Source organism: Dermacentor albipictus, chromosome 5 (genome assembly GCF_038994185.2).
Source record: "Dermacentor albipictus isolate Rhodes 1998 colony chromosome 5, USDA_Dalb.pri_finalv2, whole genome shotgun sequence".
In the NCBI taxonomy this organism is placed as follows: domain Eukaryota; kingdom Metazoa; phylum Arthropoda; class Arachnida; order Ixodida; family Ixodidae; genus Dermacentor; species Dermacentor albipictus.
In genome coordinates this window covers 107,436,041-107,456,209 of record NC_091825.1, presented here as the reverse complement: position 1 = coordinate 107,456,209, position 20,169 = coordinate 107,436,041, and the positions used below count along the sequence as shown (strand labels likewise).

Genomic DNA, 20,169 nt, shown 5'->3' with positions numbered 1-20,169 from the left:
GACGACGCTTGATAGTGACCGATCAGCGCCCGTGACCCTGATTTCTCGCCCCATCGTTTGTCCTCTTTCTTGTATTGATTGTGTACAATTCTGCCCATTTCGCAATCACATAGAGAGTTTCGCAGACACAGTATACTTTTTTTTAAATTTTCAGTCGAGTCTTTTGATTGTCTTACGTTTGATAAACAGGAACACAGAAAGGGAGAGATTTTGTTTGTTCGTATTGAGCCACCGACTGAACCACGTGCGCAGATTGAAGGCTTGAGGACCCGGATGGAGAGGGCACCTATTTTAATGAATATCTTCCTGTTCATTGAGAGTAGGCGCTGAGGCGTATACTCTTAAAGGCTTGCACAAAATAGTGCCCCTTCACAGTCCCTTTTTCTCTCTCTCTGTTCATTTAGGCTGTGTACCTGATTAATTATAATTTTAATGGCTACTTGAATGGGTGTTTGATCAATGGCTAACGGCAACGCTCGCCCTGTGTCCCCTCCCCATGTGATTGTTCAAACATAAAGGTCTGTATGACGGTTACAACATCAACGTGTGGCGTCGCAACTGTAGTTCAGTGACATAAGTGACAGGAGGTATTCAGAGACCTGGACTGGAAAGAATTGGGGATGAGAATTAATGGAGAATACCTTAGTATCTTGCGATTCGCTGATGATAGTGCCTTGCTTAGTAACTCAGGGGACCAATTGCAATGCATGCTCACTGACCTGGAGAGGCAAAGCAGAAGGGTGGGTCTAAAAATTAATCTGCAATAAACTAAAGTAATGTTTAACAGTCTCGAAAGAGAACAGCAGTTTACGATAGGTAGCGAGGCACTGGAAATGGTAAGGGAATACATCTACTTAGGGCAGGTAGGGGCAGTGGATCCGGATCATGAGACTGAAATAATCAGAAGGATAAAAATGGGCTGGGGTGCGTTTGGCAGACATTCTCAGATCATGAACAGCAGGTTGCCGTTATCATTCAAGAAAATAGTGTATAACAGCTGTGTCTTACCAGTATTCACCTGCGGGCCAGACAGCGCGGCTTGCAGACACTGCGGCGGCGAGGAGACCATCGAACACGTGCTCTGCCACTGTCCTCAATACAGCGCGCACTGGCTGTCACTAGCGACCACGTTGGCACGCCTTGACGACAGGCCACTTTCAGAACAGTCAGTTTTGGAATGCCGACGTGAACTGTCGTCGCAGCAAAAGTCGGTCAAGGCTTTGTTGACTTTTCTACGTGACAGTGGCCTATTAGAAAGACTATAATGACCCCATTTTATCCCTTTTCATATTTTTTTCTCACACTTTTATTTTTGTCACGCTCTTCTTTCCGTCTTTACTTCCCCTTTCCCTTCCCCTAGTTCAAGGTAGCAAACCGGAGGTTTTAAGTCTGGTTAACCTCCCTGCCTTTCTCTCATTTGCATCTCTCCCCCCTACGGGCCAGAAAGCTGCAGGCTTATACTAAAGGGGTTATGCTTAAATTGAGGACGACGCAACGAGCTATGGAAAGAAGAATGATGGGTGTAACGTTAAGGGATAAGAAAACAGCAGATTGGGTGAGGGAGAAAACGCGAGCTAATGACATCTTAGTTGAAATCAAGAAAAAGAAATGGGGCATGGGTAGGACATGTAAAAAGGAGGGAAGATAACCCATGGTCATTAAGGGTATAAGCACTGGATTCCAAGGGAAGAGAATCGTAGCAGAGGACGGCAGAAAATTAGGTGGGCGGATGAGATTAAGAAGTTTGCAGGGACAACATGGCCACAATTAGTACATGACCAGGGAAGTTGGAGAAGTATGGGAGAGGCCTTTGCCCTGATGATGATGACATCAATTCACTCACGAGAGAGAGAGAGAGAGAGAGAAAGAGAGAGGTTTCTTTAAAGAAATGACAGCGAGATACTGAAATGTGTAATGCATAAGGAAAATTACCCATTGTTTTAATTGAAGCTTTAAAATACCAAGGACGAGGGGAAACGAAAGTGAATGAAACGACAACTTGCCACTGGTGGTAGTCGAACCCGCATCTCCCGCGTTGCGCGTGCAACTATGTCTCCTCGTTACGAAAAGGGATACCGAGGTCCCAAAGGGGCCACTAAAGCGAAACAAGAAATCAATCTAAACTGATAAAGTATTCTTCGAAAACTCTCTTGTCGCTAATTACACAATAATAGGCCGATGATCAGAGGAAAAGATGGAGCTCAAAGTTTCATTTCTTTAAGCTCTCGCCGAAACCCCAGCGCCAGGACGACGTCAGCGTGATGTCACGGATTTCAAAGGATCTTCTTTTTTTTTGTATTTGGGCCATGTTGGCTCAGTAAAATTTTGCGAAACTTGCCACATTCAATGTTTGGCTCTTGTAGAACACAATGCAGTCGATTGTTACTGCTAAAGAATTAGCTGGGCTGTAGCAGATGCTGTCAAAATTCATGACGTCATGGTGAGCTGGTTAGGAAATTTGAAGGCGGCGTCGCCAACCGTCTTTTAATTGTGCGTTTTCTTTTCTTTTTTCTTTTTTTTTTTTGCTTAGCAAACGCCTTTTCGCTGTAAGAGTGCTGTTCTTTGGCATCGTAGAAGAGTAATTTATTGATACAAAAGAAATATTTCTCTTTAGCGTCCATTTATCTTTGGTTGCAACATGGTTCGTTGTAATCGTTACTATAATCGATTAATACAGACATTCAAGGGAAGCAAGCCAACCGCGATAACCTCACCGAAGGATTGTTTTCATATCAGAATCAACGAACATTTGAAGTAAGAAGTATCTTTTTGGGCGAATAGCCAATCTTTAGGATACGAATCGAATACGAATAGAAAGTATGGAATATCGAATCGAATATCAAATAGTCAAACGCAGACGCATATACGTATTTTCAGAAGGAATGTTTATTTCTGTATATTGAGGTATCACGCCTGTAGTGGCCAGTCCACTAAAAGCGTCAGGGACAAAAAATCAGTCTTAAGCACAAAATAACTAATTGTCATTAGAAAACGGCACGATTGGTCTCTCAGCATCGTTGCCCAGAAATTGTAAAAAGTTATGGAAAAAAAAAAAGGTGCTCAATGGGTTTTGTGCCGTAAACACATGTAAAAGGCCCCGTTATAACAAAAACGCAGCGTAAAAGATAAAAATTCTACATGGCTTACATGCCAAAAACACTAAAGGACAGACTACAAGCAAAACTCCCAGGTTGTCATGTACACTTCTGTGGCGAAATCGAAAACTGCTTCCGCTATGTTGTTTCTGCATTTCCTTAATTGTCTCACTCCTGAGAATTTCAGGCACTTTGTTTAGCTGACGGAGAATAGTAACCAAATTTTAGCAGTCAGTTGTTGCGAAATATTTCGTTTGTTCTGAATATTCGAAAATACCGAATACATCATTTTCGAAATAGAATCCGAATACTTGGTGAAAGGGCGGCGAAGCTTTCTTTCCGAGAAACCCGTACGGCTTTCCTATGCATAGCATCATGCTACATTCGGGAGAATGACAATTTTCTCTTTCATGAGCTTTCCTCCGCCTTGCCGACTTCCGCAGAACTAATTTGCCATGAGCAGTCGGTGTGTATTATTCTATTCGTATTCGATATTTCGAATATTCGCCCGCCCCTGATAATTAGCAAGGATAAGGCACGCAAAGTGATGGCATACAAGCCCAAGAAAAGACTACCGCCTACGCCTGAAGAATAGCTGACGCGTACCCGAGAGGGAGGTGTATATAACATAACACAAGAAACGCGTGTTTACCAAGCTTCGTATTTTCCCATAGCTGACACCGTCAGCAAGTTTGTCAGGCTCTTCTTCTTCTTCTTCTTCTTCTTCTTCTTCTACTTCTTCTTCTTCTTCTTCTACCTCTTCTTCTTCTCCTCTTTTTCACTTTCTGCGGTGACCGAAAGGACGGAACGGCAGGGCTTCTCGAGGGCCCAAGTTGCCACTTCCGCCGGCAAACAAAAAAACCGGGGACCCTTGCCTGCTGGGCTGAGAAAGTTGCGGCCGCAGGCAGCCCGTCGCTCCTTGGAGAAGGCGCGCGAGTACTCTCTTGGCAGGGCGTCCCACGCGAAACGCGTAAATAAAAGCGCATGAACAAGCGGGCTACAAACTCAGCCACCGGGGAAGAGACGAAACGACGAGAGAGAGAGAGAGAGAGAATCAAAAGGCGCTGACAGACGGCAGCGCGCAAGACAAACACAGTCCGTCTCCGGTTTCAGCGTCTCCCATGGCCGGCCAAACTGAACGGCGGCCGCTATCGAGGGCTCACGTCTTCTTTAACGCCGCCCCGTGACGATAGCTCGAATGGCAGCGGCCATTATTCGGAGCAATTCTTGCGGACGCGCGAAAATATATCGCTGTCAATCAAGGGGCCTTAAACGGTTCTCGAGACGCCATTCAAGGGTGCTTCTCCCTCGACCACGGCGGCAGCCGCCGGGAAAGATGAAGACGGGCGAGGGCCGCGGCGGGCTCGGGCAGGCTTGGCTGCCGTGTTTTCCAACGCAAACACTCACGCACGTTCGGGCAGCGTCACTCTTTGGTTCGGCGTCGGGCTTTACAAAAGAGGGGCGAGAGCGCGGCCGCAGACAGACAAGCACAAGAGAGTTGCGGTCCTTTGGGGGCCGGCTCCGGGGTAGATTGAAGGTATCTGAGGAAAGGGAAGGGGATGTTAGTTTGGGAGTATGGGAGGGGAGGGCGGTCTGTGTTTGTATGGGTGCAGGGACGCCGCAGTGAAAAGAGAGCTCGTTCAAAAAACGAAAGTGACCAGCCCTTTAGCTAGAGACCTGTCGAGAGCTGAAACATGCCTTAGAAAAACAAACGCTTCTCTCCTCCCCCCCCCCCCCCCCCCCCGCCTCCACCGCTCTTCCCCCCTTCTGCGGTCAAAGACGGTGGAGATGCTGCCGGTGTGTTGGAGGAAAGGGAAACTAGGGGAATGAAGAACACTTGAAGGAGAGACGGTGACGAATGGGAGAGTAGGTGCTCTGCAGGAAAGAGGGCCTCCCCAACCTCCCTCACCCTTTCTTTCCTCGATCCCTTTCTTCAGGGATCATGGCAGTGGCAAAATAAGTTGGGCACCTCCGGAGAAAGCGGCGTGTTGTGGGATGGAGGTGCACACCAAAGACGCCGGTGATCTTGCTGTCTCCAGAATAAGGCAAGAACGGTCCTGAAAGCGACCAAAGAAATGGGTGACGAACACTGGAGGAAACAGAGAAAGAGAGAGAAAAGTAAAAACGAGAAAAAACTGCACGAGTCCTCTACACACCTAACATTCTATGCGGACACCAACACAGAAAAAGAAAGGCAAACAATGTAAAAGAAAAGAGTGTATTCAGGGCGCAGGGGCAACAGTGTGTACAACGTGGCTTTGTTACGCGTAAGCTTCAATCAGAAGATGAAACTTTGGTTAAGAAAACGTGGCGTGAATAAAAGCTTTGTGTCGCTCCGCACAGCCTTGTTTGTTAACTTACCTTCTCACCTTTTCTGCGGAGCCTCTGAGGCGCGAGGAGCCGTGTGGGTTATAATAGAAAGGCGTGGCTTCCCTTTGGTAAGACAAGATGGAAGGATTACAGCCCGGACAAGAAAAACGGAAGCCCCAAAACACACGGTCGGTGTGCAGCGTACGGGCGGGAAGGAGGCATATGATCGCTTAAGGTATGCGTGGAGAGTAAATATGGTGAAGTAGAGTCCGATGTAGATGACTTAATGTTGAAATAAATGCGAATCACTTATTACAATGTCTTGGTATGATATAGTGTGCTCGTGGCTCGTTAATTCGAAGAGGTTATAGAAGCGACAGACACAATGGGAACGGCCAATGTCGGCCGTATCATTCAAATCTTCCTTACGCATTGTTGGATAATGTAGGTGTATTTAGACAAACCGGAATGTAGAAGTGGCAACTTCAAGCTTTGTCTCAAGTTTTGCATGTACTAAGCGCGACTGGTGGGAACTACGTGGATGGAGGGCTACCCTGATGTTTGAAAATTCATAGAAAAAAAAAGAGTATCAAAGATATACACCTAAAGGATGGCTAGAGGCCTTCACCTAGATATATTATTCCTACCTGTATCGCTTGCAGCGCACTTATCCATAGGTGGAGCTGTAGAGAGCGGCCGCTGTCACTTGTATATAAGGGACACCATAACTTTGAAATACTCGTAAGAGGCTGTGCACGACAAACAAGGCCTGCTGTTCTGTACAGTTATGCAGGGATTGGAACTGTTGCCCAGAACAGTTCACTCCGAACCGATTTCTTATTGGTGCTTTCACGCCCCAACCCGTCCTGCATACGTGGACAGTTTGGAATTCTCCCTTCGGCCTCGCTTCATGGCTACTCTACAATTCTTAACGGCTTAACCATACATGAACGCTCTTTCCTTCCTTGTGCTGTCGGTCTCTCAGTCATCCTGGCACCATGCTATAGGAATCCAGCCCCACTGATATGCAAAACAGGCGCACGCTACGCGTATGCACCTGTTAATGTGTACGCCATTGCATCGTTGTCAATGACGACGACGTTGCTATTACCTTGGCGACAGCGCCACGATCGCGCGCATGCGCTAAATGTCTCGCAAGCCCCTGAAAAAAGAAAGAAAGAAAGAAAGAAAGAAAGAAAGAAAGAAAGAAAGAAAGAAAGAAAGAAAGAAAGAAAGGAAAAAGTGAAAGTTTTTCCCGATATGTTACATGGAGGGAGCACTATATACGCACAATCAGCTGTGCAGCCTCGGTGGCTAAATGTGCCTCGCTTGCACAAGACGCGATGAAGCTCGCGCGCGCGCTCCCACACGAGGCGACGACGTCACGACGCTATACGGACGTCGACGAGAGCGATCTTGGTGCGCAGGTCCGCACCGCTATACAGCTGCGGGGTGGATAGTGGAAAAGGACGAGATGGTTTGGAACAGGGTCTCGGCGGGGCGAGACTCGAATCGCCGCGAGCATGTCAATGAGAAGCGGCTCGTCGTTGCGCGCTGTACACGAGAGGCTTGTGGCCACGCGCCCGGGGCTACAGCGTTCTTATCGCCGGTGTCGCCCATATGGCCGGCTCGCTCCGGTGTGCGTCATCCGTGCCTGCGAGCGACGGAAAGACGGGATGCGCAGATGTCGCAAGACCGGCGCTGTTCGGGAACGAGCCACGACGGAGGGTATAAGGCTGTGGTGAACAGGCCGTTTTGTTTTCTCGGGTCTGTTTATTGAGCCGATAACGTGGTTTATGAAGCGTGTACAGCCCACGCCAAAAGCTTAAAGATACAGACAGCCGCTCAGAACAAGAATCGAGGTAAGCCCGCTGATGGAAAGATTGCGTATCGTATTGACTAAAACGAGTGCTGTTTTTCTCATTAAACGTGAATTTATCATTTTTTACTTCTCTAAAGTTCGCGAAAAGTGACCTTTGGCGCCCCACGCGGACAAAACAAGATTCAACACCACCACCACCACCGCCACCACCACCAAAGAGACAAAGAGAAACGAAAATGCAAAGGTAGGGAGGTTAACCAAGGACCTGCCCGGTTGGCTACCCTACACTTGAGGGAGGAGGGGAGGGGAAGGCGTGACTAAGTGCTTAATGGGCTAAAGGCGGAAAGTTACAACGCCTACCAGGAATTCGCGTGTACGTGCGCTCCAACGCAACCACGTGACTTTTCTCAACGACCGCTCTAAATCGAGGCTAAACCTCCCCGCTTCCTGGCACTGGCAGAGACAAGTGAAAGCACTAAAAATGCAATAAAGAAAAACTGGAGAGCGAAAGAGAGGTATCCTAAAGAGAGAGAAGGACAGGAGACAAGGCACCATCGGCACTTTCCATTATTGAGGTCACATACACACACGCACGCGCTTAAGCCGCAAACGAAGAGCTGCGGCCGCTTGCTCGGCTTCTGCAACCGCTATGCCTCCCGTATACTGAAAGTCGGGGAGGGAGGGGGGGGGGGGGCAAATCGGCGGCGAAAGCCAGTTTTTCGCTTGTTGCCGTTTGTCTTTCGCGCAGCGCGGCGTTGCGCCGCGTCGGCGCCGATGCTTGAGCGCCACGCGCGCGGCGAGAATCAACGAGCTTCCTCTCTTCCTCCTCTTCTTCTTCTTTGTGGAACATCTCGCCGTTGTTACGCCTCCTCCGTATTTCCTTTTACTCGCCCCCCCCCCTCCTTCCCTCCCCTCCCCAACAGCTTAGCGCTCCCTGCGCTGGCCGTTCCAGTTTGGTGTTTACCGTTCGAAGCCAGGCGCATCCAGCCACCACGCACTTCCTCTTTCGACGATCGCCGGCCGACGCCGGGGCCCCTGGAGTCGCGCGGCGCCCGACCTGCACCGATATCGCGTCGCCGTCGACGTTCGAACGTGCGCGGGCGTCGAGCCGCCGCTTTCTCGCCACGACGCGCTGCTGCGCTCACGAAGACGTGCTCCGTCACGCCGTGGTCCCGTTTAGCCGATAACCCGCCCCCCCCCCCTTTTCCTTTCCTTCTCGACTGCTCACGTGCCAGTACAGGCAGGGAGCCTTGGTAGAGAAAGCGGGGGTGGGATGGGGGGGTCGGAGGGTTAAGAAGAGAAGACAGCCCGAAAAGAAACACAGTTGAGAAAGAGCATCATCAGTTATCGCATTTGGGACGCCCCGCGACCAAGCGTTTTTTACCGCGTTCACCTTCGGCGGCTTATCCTACACTCCTTTCTTTTTTTTTTCCTGCGGGCGCCATGGAGGGCCCTTCGGAAAGCAGATATTTCTCTCCCTGCACACTGGCATCCCTGTCGTGCGCAGCCGTGCTATCTCTTTGCGTCCCAGAAGAGAGAGAGAGAGAGAGAGCAAGAGTGATCACCCTCACTTTTTCCTTTCTCGAAGGAGAAACCGAACGCGAATCGCGGTCCCAGCAAACCTGGCGTCGAAGAAAACAGCCATGTCCGTGTACACACACATACTATACGGAGTGCTCGGTGGATCCACTTGTCGTTTATCAGTGTAGTCGCACGGGAATCGCTTCTTTCCTGTCGACTATAAGCTGCCTTTCGCATCGGCGTAACTTTCCTTCTTATACTTTTTTTTTTTTGGCATCGCCGACACAGTGTTCACCTTTCACTCTGCCAACAAGCCGGTATTCTCTCGTATGGGGCACACGCGTAGTATTCAAAATGAGAGAGAAAGAGTTTTTAGGTTAGGTGAGCCTTTTTGAGATTTTACGAGCGCGTAGCACTAAATCTTTGTTGAACCTGCAAGGCGCGATTACCGCAAGTAATTAACGCGATTCCAAAGCCCGTCACCACCCTGCTTCTCTCGTAGCCCCAGTGATGCTTTCTCGTCGTTAAGCCCAATCAATCAATCAATCAATCAATCAATCAATCAATCAATCAATCAATCAATCAATCAATCAATCAATCAATCAATCAGTCAGTCCAATCAATCAATCAATCAATCAATCAATCAATCAGAAATTCAACCTTCGACTCCAAAAGCCACATTCTTCAGCCTCGAATAGTGCGCTACTGGACTGTATAGCGTGCATCACATGTTCCGGGCATGCACCGACAAATAGAGACAATCCCCACTTCCGCGCACGCACACACACAGGCACTCCCGTCACCACACTGCAATCGGCCCCACAATATCGCCCGTCTCCTCCGCTTGCTATGCATGACGCGCCCGCCGCGGGGGTCCGTCTTTCCTTTTCAAGTTCATCGAACGCCGCATAATATGCGGGTCAGGAAACATGATAGCAGCGCGGCGCGCGCGACCCGCGAAAGAGGAGGAGGGGGGGTGCTGAGGCACTGCAAGATCAAGGTCCTCGCGATCACCATTCAGAATATAGCAGGCAGCAACAAGTCCGCCTCGTTCTTCTTCTTCTCGTCTGCATCCGCGCCAACGCTCGCGCGCAATTAAGATGCTATCGATGAGGCAACACCGGGAACCGGCGCGTTTCCCCAATGCGGACGGCATTTTCATACACGCGCAACGTGCCCCGAAGCCCGAATCCGAAATGCGCTCCGAAAGTGAAAGTGCCGCCGGTGGTGGTGCAGCACCCCGCACACACGCACACACACACACTCGTAGGTTTGGGAAAGGAGACCCACACCGCGTCCGTGTTCTACGGCGACCACGCGGCCTCTCAGATGCTTCGTCGCTGTCATTCTTTTATTCATTCCTCCTGTATTTCCATACAGTTTGTTGCCCTCTCTCCTCTTTCTTTATCTTCAGTGCGCGTGAGGGCGTGTGTATACACAAACATTATAACCTTGTAAACAAAACTGGCACGCGCATACCTCTCTCCCGCGACATTCGCCCTCTTATCGTGTCGAGGCTGCGGTCGTTTGAATAAGGATGAATACTAAGAAGGAAGCTGGGCGCTGATGCCGGGGAGATTTCTGGGCACTTTTTTTGCATTCCGCGCGCACACCGTCGCCGCCGCGCCGTGCACTGCGTACCGGCTTTCCCCGCGCGGCCTCCCGGTCTTTCCTCGTGATTTGGGAAGCCCGTTGCAATGTCAGGGGCGGTTCAATGTCTGCAGAAGGAAACGAGCATGCACTGTAGGACGCGCAGCGCACCGTTATGTAAGTGTTGCCAGGACTCGGATTGAACACATAAAGCGCTTAGACCTACTAAGCCGCATACACTTATGCGATTTCGCTGTTGAGTCGTGCAAAATGATAACAGTCTACTGCTTTAGGGGTCTAATATCTAAACTTCTCTTGTTCTTTTTTTTTTCTTTGCAGTTGTACTGGGTGATCCGGAAGGACCGACCGGAGCTCCATGGGACCACTATAGTTTCAACGCGCCACGAATGTCAAGAAACTCAGCCACCGTGGCAGAATGCACACGCTAGGCATGTCGCACACGACGCTGTTTATATACCTACCTACATTTAGAACACAAAGTACAAATATGTCCAGCTTGAGAAGTGATTCCAGTGCCAGACGTCATCTTTTGAAAGCCCTCCTCAGATTGTGAGACCTGATGGCAGCAATGAACCATTTGAACTTCTTTCTCAGGTTCTGAGACCTCAACCTTTTGTTCCCAGCCGAACACACTGCGGTCACATGATCACTCGGTTAATACGCGAAATAACGCCCACGTAAACCTATGTTGTGCTCAGTCAAGGCCCTGTCGCTGGTTCACGGACCTTTCCTCCATAAGCATGAGATCACTCCTGAGCTGGTGGAAACGATTTGGCAATGAAAGCAAATCACCCTCTTTCCGACGTAACCATGTCGTCTCGCAATATCTGATGAGCATTTGATGTGTAACAGAGCTTCACATGGAGACAGGCTAATCGTGAACAAAGTACCCGCAATAAGGTTTTTATCGACTGTACAAGGAGCTCTCACAAGCATACTTTGTGTTGTTACCTGCAGCCGGACTTTAGCCTTGCAGATGATGATTTCAATCATCGTCATCATAACATCATCATTATCATAATAATCGTCAGCCGTTTGTATGTTCACTTCAGGATGAAGTTATGTCCGGATGACCTCAGTTTACTCTTGCCCTGCGTCATTGGACTTCGCCCAATGCCTACAAATGTCCTAATCACACCGTTTGGTCTTCTGCCATTCCGGACCGCCATATGACCTTCACACCACACCAAGTGCTCAACTCAACTTCTCAAATACAATATCAGCTACGGGTGTTTTCTCTAAAATTCATGTCACCGTCCTCCTCCTCAAGTTTCCATAATTGTTATCCCCTTAGTTTCAGCAACATAGTTTCAGCAATGCCGCCAGTAATAGCTCCAAGTGCAACATCGCTCCAATTTTCAGTAGCTACACATGACCCAGTGCCTGCCATATACGTTTTAACAACACCCCCTCCCTCCAGCCCCACCCGATCTTTATAGTTGTATTATTATTATTATTATTATTATTATTATTATTATTATTATTATTATTATTATTATTATTATTATTTGATGTTGTTGTTGGCTGGAAACTTCCTTAAATCTCGTGATTTTGTTCGAATGCGACTACTCGTACTATATAGACAAAGTCATATACACGTTCCAGTGAACGGCAGCGACGCCGGGTGTCGTAGTGAATGAAAGTGCGAACTTCCCGAGGCGTGATCGGGGACGTCATTAGATGGCGCAGCAGTCGTGACGGAGGACGACATTGCCGTGAGTATTCGAAGCTCGTATGTACCTGTAAAGTCACCAGCCAGTGAAAACAGGGGTCTGCCTTAATTTTCCATATTGATCAGCATGTCGGGAATAATTTTCATCACTCATAGCGCGTTAGCCCATGCATAAGTGAAATGAAACGCCTCTCCAATAGGTTGAACAGCTTCCCCGGCTAAATCCGACCATGCAGGGCTTGTCTTTTAGCACGCCAAGTGAAAAAAAGAAAAATGCTTTGCTCCTTTTCGTCTATCAGTGTGTTCCATTCTAGTCAAACTGTAACGCCCGTTGCTACCTTATATTGCCACACTTCTTTTTTCTCTCTTTGTCCCATGAAGAATTGTAACCATCGCCACTATCGGGTGCTCTCACAGCAGCAAAAAAAAAGAAAGAATAAAGATTAAAAAAGAAGTCCACAACTGTAGGCAACGAGTCCCGAGCGGCAGCAAGGGCCTGCCTTTGAGTGCATTACGTAAGGTCATAAACAATTGCCCTTGCATGGCCAACTTCAAGAGCTTAACACAATGAGGTTCTAAATCCAGAACACAGTGGACAAAGCGTCTTTCCATCGATTTTGCCGTTATGGTGTCGCGATGTGCGTAGGTTCGCAATCCATAATTTGCTGCGTGGCTCTCAGACTTGCAAACGAGGCGGTACATGCTTTGCCATCTATACCAATTAAGTGTTGATTCATGCAAACAATCGCGACTCCAGGTTTCGCCTGTATAACAAATCTATTCTCACAATGCCAGAATTAGCACTCCGCTGACTCAATCGTGCCGATTTGAAGCGTCATAACATTACACGATATACCGAATGAACTCTGGTATACACCCCTCCACCACTGCTTTCACCTTCTCTACAGCTGTTCCTGGAGTAAAGAAGGCTGCTTTGAATAGAAACCTGCGTATATAAACTGTTTCAATCTATTTACTTATTTATTTGTTTGTTTAGTTATTTTCTGAAGGCAAGTTCACTTGTGCCATATGGCGCACCTGTTCGTGACGACACGGCCTTATGCCTTCGTTAAACTCACTCATTCACTCACTCACTCACTCTCCTAATCTATCGAACATGCTTGGGATGGCACAAACTCTTATGTTACAGCCAGAAAAACGAAAAAAAAAGAAAGAAAGAGAACTCTCCCGCAAAACGCCGACCAGTTCTTGCCAGTGAAATTAAAAAATTTACCCATACAGCCGTGTTCCTGTTTTGATCCCGTCTCCTTAGCTTTCGCCGCTCTCGGTTTCGTCTCCGTGCTCTTGAGAAATACAATCCCGGCGCAGTTCGTGACCTCGAGGTTCTCATCTCCATAACGAGGTGCGCTCTAATTGTTAATGAAAATAATAATGCCTTCGGTTTTTTTTTTTCTTTTCCAACGTCTAACTGAACGCAAACGTAACTACCCTACGCTCTCAACAGCAGCCATACGTCGTCTGTCCAATAATAATCACCTTTCTCTGCTCCAAGAACTCGGCCTCGGGCGACAACAGATGCGCGCGAAGAAAAAACAAAAAACAAAAACAAAAGTGAAATTAAAGTAGGCCTCGTCAGCTGCATGTGCCATTTCTCTCTAATCCCGTTTCATCGGCTCCGGCGCACTCTCTCCTTTCGCTCGTCACTTTTTTTTTCTTTTCCCTGTCGTTAGTTCGCAATCGCTTCCTTTCCTTCGTCGTTGGGTCTCTCTCTCTCTCTCTCTGCTCCGGCTGCTCTAGCTGGCTCTCTTGGCACCCGTTGTCGGCTGGCGACGACGCGCCGTGCATATTAATGCATCGACAAACAGGTGAGCGGAAGAAGCAAGGAGGAAAGGGCGGGACGCCGATCCCGAAAACGGGCGGCGGGTGCACCGACGATGAACATGACACCGATGCAATCGGCCGTCGTCCGCGCTCCACTGCTGAACCTGCGGAAGAAGAAAAAATATATAAAGATGGAAAGATGAGGCACGGAAACGCTAAAGCGACAAACACACCGGAGATCCAAAAAGGACAAAAAAAACACAAAAAGAAAACACACACGTGCTGTAGGAGAAGCGAGTGCAAGAGTCGGTGGCTGCAAACACAGGTGTGAAAGAGAGAGAGAGAGAAAGAATACCGAAGGCTCAGCGCTTCTTCGCTGTAGGAACAATAGAAGTTCAGGTTAATGGCTCGGGGAGAATGGCGTTGGGCTACAGTGCCGCAGAATGTTCCTGGCAGAATTGTTCTCTGTAACGTTAAGAACACCGTCGACAGCTAATCATTCGCCCTCCATTGTAATTTGTTCAGATCACAAATAGGTGCAGGCACACAAGGAAAGCTTGGAAGAGACAACGTTTTACGTATATTAAAGAAGAAGAAAGAAAGGAAAAAGAGAGTCACGATCGCAGATGTGCACGTCAGCCTAGACATACCTGTATGATGACTGAAATTTATATGATTTATCTATTTTAAGTGTCGCTACGGCGGAGCAATTGCCGGCAGCAACTGCAAGGCTAATCCCACCAGTAGCCTACAACCACTCAGCTCAACTCAACTCAACTCAATGACTGAACATTTCGAATTATTTTTGCGCATCACAACAAACCTCGCAGTGCTGGCCGGGTTCTGGCGCCATGTTTTGCTGGTGCTGAGAGCGCGGCCACGGATTCGATCATCGGCTGCGGCGTGTATTGACAAGAACGCTTGTGTATAGAGCGTTTTGCTTACCCACTAAAGCGCGCACGCCGGACGCTCTAGCATGCGCAAGTGCGCATGCCAGAGTGTGTCAATTTCGCATGCCGCCAGTGCGCATGCCGCAAGTGTGTCAATTTTGCTGGCATGCGCACTTGCGCATGCCAGCAAAATTGAGAAAGCAGAACAGTGGGGCACTGCTGGCGCACTCCGGCTTAGCGCACTGCAGTGGACGCCGTCGGTGTTCCACCTTTGTTGCGACGCCTGCTGTGTCCAACGTGATGTGCGTGCTATGCTTGAATGGAGTCAGTATTCTAGACAAACTTATCTTTATTAATACGGATTCCTCACAAACCTTCGTGTTTTTGCCTGTTTGGAAAAAATAAGTTCTTCGAAATTCAAAGTTCATTTTTCTCTATTAATCGTATTCGACTCTGTCCAAGCACCATCAAAAATTATCGATTTAAGAGCTGTTGATTTTCTGTATTTGTGCGGTACTGTTGAGGCATGCACGAACGCGAAGGGTCCGCTTTATCGACATACTTGTGGAGCTTAACGACTCAAAGCAACACAAGCGCCATGAGATTGGCCGTGGTGAAGCGCTCCAGTTTAATACTGATCTTGCTGGTACGTTTCTTTATGTGCACCGAAAGCTCGGTACACGAGTCTCTCAATTCCGCACTCACTTGAATGCGTTCGCCGCAGGCAGGAATTAAGCCGGTCATGTCTCACTCTGCCGTACATCAGAATACCACAACCACTTAACCACGCGGTATATAAAAAAAATAAATTAGGGGGTTTTTGCGTGCCAGAACCACGATCTGATTATGAGGCATGCCGTAGAGGGAGACTTCGGACCACCTGGTGTTCTTTACCATGTATCTAAATCAAAGTACGCAGGCGCTTTCACATTCCGTTCCCGTCGAAATGCGGCCGCCGTGGCCAGGATTCGATCACGCGACCTTGTGCTGCGCAGCCTAACACCATTGCCACTAAGCAACCACGGCAAGTTTAACCACGCGGTATAGCTACGTATGGAAATCGTGTAAGTGTGATTTGCTTTGACTTGTAAGGTGTTGATGTTTCGGCGCGCGTTTCTGTACGAACAGTTACAGATCGCCCTTTGTGCTGCCTTATCCGCACGTTGCACACCAAACTTTGCTTCTGGTTTGCCTTATGAGATGATGGACGGAGGTCATCTGAACATGCATGTGGATATGTGACTCGCCCTGCATATGTACTGCAGGGTAAAAGCAACATTGCCACCCAGCCCAAACTGCCTTTTCCTGTTGGCGCACATTGCGATGGATGCATGAAGCAAGCGAAGTTGACGCGATGGTCTGTAGAGCTCTAAAATAAGAACACTAAAGAAAATCCACCACCCAAACATTCCATGAAGATGGTTAACCAGCGAAGCTGAAACGTGCAGCCCCTGTGTTTATCACTGCGTTAATCCCGATGGTTCATTAAACGACGGCTTGGTATAGGTTGCCGGACCCTCGGTACGCAGTTGTTTCTCGCGCTCGGCTGCACAAGCGTGTTCCTGTGCTCAGGCTGCAGCATCGGCACCGCGTAAACGAGCTCGTTGCCGGTTCTACTCGCGACGTTACTGATCGAAAGCAGCCTGTTCCTCAGGAGTGCGTACGACACGTGGCCTACCCATTTCGAAGCCGGAGAGGAACTGCTGAGCGCGCGTTCGGCTGCTACAGAGAGCAACGAACTCACTTCAGGCGCAGCCGATCGCGCGCCTCTCTTTATCATTTTTTTTTTCGCGCATGCGCATGGGGTTTCGGCGGAGGAGTTTTCGGCTTACAGGAAACAGACGGACGGACGGATCGGCTAGTCATATGCGGCTTCGCTGTAAAAACTACAAAACTATTACACAACTATATACAACTACAACTACAAACTATATATATATATATATATATATATATATATATATATATATATATATATATATATATATATATATATAGAGAGAGAGAGAGAGAGAGAGAGAGAGAGAGAGAGAAATATTCAGCGCTTTTCTGAACGCCGGGCATCGTTCGTAACCCCCCTACACCTCCCCCCCCCCCCCCGCCTCAACCTCCAACAGATACGCACGCTCTCCCTTGAACCCACAAGCATAAAATGCACACGCGTAGCTCGCGCTTTGCGCAGCGATAACATCACCGCTGCGCTTAGCCTTTTACGCACGCACCCACAGGCGGGAACGGCGAGACGGAACACGAAGAGAACGACGGCAGAACATCAGCAACAGCGTTGTCGACTACGGGACGACTGCTAGGGGCGCGCCAACAATCAAGGTGGCCGGCAGAAGCGCCCTCTGCAGGGGAAAGCCGCGCGAGAAAACATCGGAACACGCCGAGCGAGGGCATTTGAGGAACGGCGCGAGATTAAGGGGGCCCGCCGCCGTGCGCCGGTACGAAATTTACTTAATTAGCAACATTAGCAGCGGTGCGAGACGAACGCGCCGCTATTTCGCTCGAGCCCTGCAGAGCGCGCGGTGCGATCTTCATTCCGCTTCGCCTGCCGTCCGCAGGGTGTCGCGGGCGTCGCGATAAGTCGTCATGTGTCGCCACCTAGAGCCGAGATTTCCGGGACGTATACAGATTCTATGAGAATTCCCTTGTAGACGTCTACATTAGCCGCGCAAAAGGGACGGAAAATAATAATAATAAAAAATATTGGCTAAGAGAAACTGATGCAGAATAAGGAAAGGGGAAAAAAAAGAACAGTCAAGAATTAGACAAAATTCTAGCTAAACAACTACAGATATTGACGAAGAAAAATAAAGAGAGAAAGAAAGAAAAAGCGTCGATCGAACGCAATATTGGAATTTAGATGACGCGATGCCCGTGAGAGTTCGCGCGAGATGGCAGTTATAATGAATTATACACGCTCACGGACTCCTCGCCTGAGTTAGCTCTCTGGGTCACGGGGACGAAATCCATGTATGATCCCTGTCGAGGGTACAATGTTGATGAGAAGTGTAAGGAAAGACGGAGAGAGACGCACTAATTCGTTGCGATGCTTAGTCCGCATCATCTTATATATACAGCCGTTGATCGTGAAGACATTGGTATACAATATATGCCTTATTCTGCAGTTGCAGATGAGGTCAATTTTGAGCAACACGTTGCAAGCACAGCACACGCGAGCAGGGACACAAGAATCATAGAAACACATATATATTCTATTACAGAATAACAAGAAGAACAATAAAAGCAGGAAAAAGAACAAGAGTAAGAATAAAGAAATGAAAGGAACAACAATCTGATCAAGTAACATTTTGATACTCCAAATTCCTTCGAAATTTGCAATTTTGCATATTCTATCGCGTCTTCCTTCTAGCCATGCGCACAAGCAAATGTTTCATTCTGTTCCATTTTTTTTTTAAAGATCGTGGTGGCTGGTGAGGGGCTGTATTCGGACTGTTTTGTTTTCTTTGCAATAAAAATATGTAATTTCACCAAACGTTCTGATATTAGCGTCGATAAAGTGCAAAGAACGCCTTCCTCGCATAATTACAAGCAAGTGCGACACGTCATCACTCTGTAGCCAGTTCCTAAGCGTGGCATAGTCCCAAGTGGATACGTCTAGGAGTACGAATCAGGCCCCCGCTATAAATTCAGGTTAAACAGGGAACGAAATAATGGACTGGAGTAGTTTCGCAATTGTTCGAGGTTGAACTAATGAGCAGTGTGCACGCGTAAGTGGCTCCAATTTGTGCAATCCTCGTTCTACCGCGACGATAGAGATAATCTTCAAGCTGAAAGAATAAGTGAACGTTCGTGGAGACAAAACAGCATGTGAACGACTGAACGATAACTCCGGTCTCGTGGTTACCAAAATAAAACTGGGGACAGCTACGTTTTGAAGAATTTTATCACTTTGCGCTTTCACATAGGTACAGACTCAGCTATTCTGTCATCATCTTAATGACGCCTTATGTAGTTACATAAGCTTTGCTTTACGTATAGCACTAACAAATATCTTACCCCCGAAAACATGAAGACACTCAGGGAAAGAAAAGATGTTTTTGTGTCAGTCCCACGTGCAGAGCTAGAGCTACAGAATACTTACGGTGCGGAGCCTTTGACTCGAAACTTTTTCCGTTCCAGATGCGTTTTCTTTTTCAATTCAATGACATCAGTTTCTGCAGCTTTCAACTATTCTCGCAGTATACCATAGCCCCGACCATAGCTCTTTACCATAGCCATAGCCCATACCATACCATAGCCCATACCACAGCTCTTTAACTCGGCCTCCTTCACCTGGGCTTTAACCATGACAAAAACGAGGTTATTGTCTATTGGTAAAACGCCATACCATGACGCGTCATGAACCATTCACTGCTCTCTACACGAATCACATAATAAAGACCTTTACACACCGAGAGGTGCGTCGCGACCTATGTCAGTCAGTCCTTGGACATCGATCATCCGCTGTGTAATCAAGCAGCATGGTGACTACCGACGACGCGCACCGTTGTTCCAGCCCTTCCCCTCCTCTCCCCACCTAAATGGCCCTGACATCTCACGGATCACCACTTAGTACGAGGCGTCTTTGTTTTAGGTGCCCGCCAGATTGGGTCATTAAAGAATCGCCGAGGCACGCGATAACTGCAACGCACAGGCAGGAAGATATAAGTGCTTCCCCGAGTACAAGCGAGAGCCGAACGACGCGGACGACCGCGCAACTTTCTAAGCGGGACTTCCTTTCCCGTACGAGCCGTGCGAATGCCTCCAGGCTGAAGACGTCGACCGAGGAACTTCCAGGAGCTTCAAGAGCCCTCCTTTACCGTAGCTTTGCCGCAGCGGCAAGGTCCGCACATCGCTTCAAAGAACATCTGCCACGAGGGGCCCCTTATCTGAATACAACCAACCTCCTCCCCCTTCCGCCCCTACCGTTGCCCAATATTTTTCGCGTTCTTTGTACCGTCTTTCATTTCTCTCCAGCTCGTCTCTCTCCATTGACGCACTGCTCAGGCCTGCCGGTGGCGCGGCGGACGGTTGCAGCACAAATTGACCGTTGCCGCCTGACCAAGCGAAGAGACGGGAACTTCATTAAAATTCGAACCATTCTGCATGCGCGCGGGACCATACGGTCGGTGAACAGGGCGGCGAGGACAACACCGACGGGTCCTCGCCTTCTTTTCGCCCGCTTTCGTTGTCTTTGTAACCCCGCGCAGCAGACGGCAATTACGGTGGGAGGGGCCGCGAGCTCGGCCATCAAAGAAAAAAAAAGAAAATATATCGTCTGCTGCTGTTCCTGCGACGACGAGAACATCCTGTGTGGTAGCAGCAGCGCATGTGACGCTGACCTCGCCGAGATGCTGCTGGTTCCGCGGCCGTCGCTGCTTCTGCTGTTTGTAAGCAACGGCAGCTTGCGGACCTCGTTGCACGCAGTTCATCTGCCTCGTGTGCTTACGTGTTGACTAT

The 20,169-nt window shown here is 48.6% G+C and overlaps 1 protein-coding gene across 2 annotated transcripts in view; it reads right to left on the bottom strand.

The window, feature by feature from the left end:
* Positions 1-13,780: 13,780 nt before the first annotated feature.
* Positions 13,781-20,169, bottom strand: part of vvl (ventral veins lacking) — a 228,691-nt gene continuing 222,302 nt past the window's right edge. For both annotated transcript variants that reach the window (XR_011514564.1, XR_010562942.2), the window contains one exon: positions 13,781-13,977. The gene's annotated coding sequence lies outside the window, so the exon portion shown is untranslated. The remainder of the gene's footprint in view (positions 13,978-20,169) is intronic.